The 1,882-nt window shown below is 56.5% G+C and overlaps 1 protein-coding gene across 1 annotated transcript in view; it reads right to left on the reverse strand.

Moving 5' to 3' along the window:
• TTC18 (tetratricopeptide repeat domain 18) overlaps window positions 1-1,882 on the reverse strand; it is a gene marked incomplete at both ends in the record, with an annotated part of 18,222 nt that overhangs the window by 4,991 nt on the left and 11,349 nt on the right. The window lies entirely within an intron of this gene.

Genomic DNA, 1,882 nt, shown 5'->3' on the forward strand with positions numbered 1-1,882 from the left:
GGGCCTGCTCCGCGGTGCCTGCCCCAGCCCAGCTCTCTCCTGCTGGGCTCCCAGCAGAGGGGTTCCCCCCTCGGGGCATTGCTGGGGCTCCTCTGGCCCCGCTCCAGCAGGTCCCTGGCTCTGCTGTGCTGAGACTTGGTTCTGCCAGCTCACAGAGCCCTCGACCAGCTGCCTTCTGCAGGTCCCCACCTCTCCCACTCTCTGCTGCAGTCCAGTGCTGTGGCCTCGAGTCCTCCCCTCGCTCTGCAGTGACCCACCACTGCTCCTTGGGAAGCCCCAAAGCCTCAAGGAGTGGGTGCTGCAGCTCCCACACTCACAGGCATAGACTCATGGAGTGGCTGAGGTTGGAAGGGAGCCTGGAGATCATCTCATCCAACCTCCCTGCCATGGGCAGGGACACCTCTCAGCTAGACCAGGTTGCTCAAGGCCTTGAACACCTCCAGGGAGGGGCAGCCCCAGCCCCTCTGGGCAATCTAGTCCACAGCCTGGCCCCCCTCAGACTGAAGAACTTCCTAAGATACAGCCCAAACCTGCTCTCGTCCAGTTTAAACCATTTCCCCTTGTCCTATCGCTGGATACTCTTGTGCCAAGTCCCTCGCCAGCCTTCCTGGAGGGTCCCTTCAGGTACTGGAGGCAGTTCTAAGGTCCCCCCAGAGTCTTCTCCAGGCTGAACAACCCCAGTGCCCTCAGCCTGTCCTCAGAGCAGAGATGCTCCAGCCCCTGGATCATCTTTGTCCCAGCCTCAGAAGAGCAGCCACGACCAGGATGTGTTACCTCCACCAGCTGAAAACCAAACAGAAGAAAACCAGCAAACCAGCAATAACATCAACCTGGGGAAAGCAAACGAGGGAAGAGGGCCAGGTAGAAGCTGATGAAAGATTCTGGATGGAGTTCAAGGAAGAGATCTATGGTTTGGCCACTAAATACACCTTTAAACACCCTTCCAGAAAAGGATCCACTGCTGATGTCATCTGCTAGAGGCCACGTGGCATCAGCTGCCCCAGAAAGGGTCCTTGCCACCACTCAGGAGAAGGTCTAAGGGGGGGGTTCACCTTCCTCCACTTGTTCTTCCTAGAAGACAGCAGGCAGCACACGTACTTTACCTTCAAAGAGTGGCTGCTGCTGCTGTTTCTGGGGGAGAGAGCCAGGACAGCTGTACTTGTCATGCTTACTCATTTGCTGCACTTTCACTTTTTTATTCCATAAATTATACGTGCCAGGCCTTTCCTAGAGTGCAAGGCAGCAAGGATAGGAAGAAGCTGCCTCCACTCAGAGAGGCTGGGGAAGTCTCAAAGCAGCTGAGGTGAAAACTAACATCAGAATCAAGGAATGGGCAGAAATCAGCACGGCCAGGAGCACCAGGGCAGGGATTGGCCCCCTGGACTGGGCACTGGGGAGGACACACCTCGAATCCTGGGCTCAGTTTTGGGTTACTCTGTCCAAGAAGGACACTGGGTGTGGCCAGAGAAGGGCAGTGAAGCTGGGGAAGGGTCTAGAGCCCAAGTGTGGGGAGGAGCAGCTGAGGGAGCTGGGGGTGCTGAGCCTGGAGCAAAGGAGGCTCAGGGGAGACCTTCTGGCTCTGCACAGCTCCTGACAGGAGCCTGGAGCCAGGGGGGGGTCGGGCTCTGCTCCCAGGGAGCAAGCAATAGAACAAGAGGAAATGGCCTCAAGTTGCCCCAGGGGAGGTTTAGGTTGGACATGAGGAAAAATTTCTTCCCCAAAAGGGGAAGAAATTGTCCAGGCCTGTCCCAGGCTGTCCTAGGCAGTGGTGGAGTCCCCATCCCCAGAGAGATTTAAAAGACTTGTAGAAACAATGCTGAGGGACATGGTTTAGTGGTGGACTTGTCAGTGCTGGGTTAATGGTTGGACTCAACGATGTTAA

This window comes from Merops nubicus, unplaced genomic scaffold (genome assembly GCF_000691845.1).
Source record: "Merops nubicus isolate BGI_N331 unplaced genomic scaffold, ASM69184v1 scaffold20622, whole genome shotgun sequence".
NCBI lineage: Eukaryota > Metazoa > Chordata > Aves > Coraciiformes > Meropidae > Merops > Merops nubicus.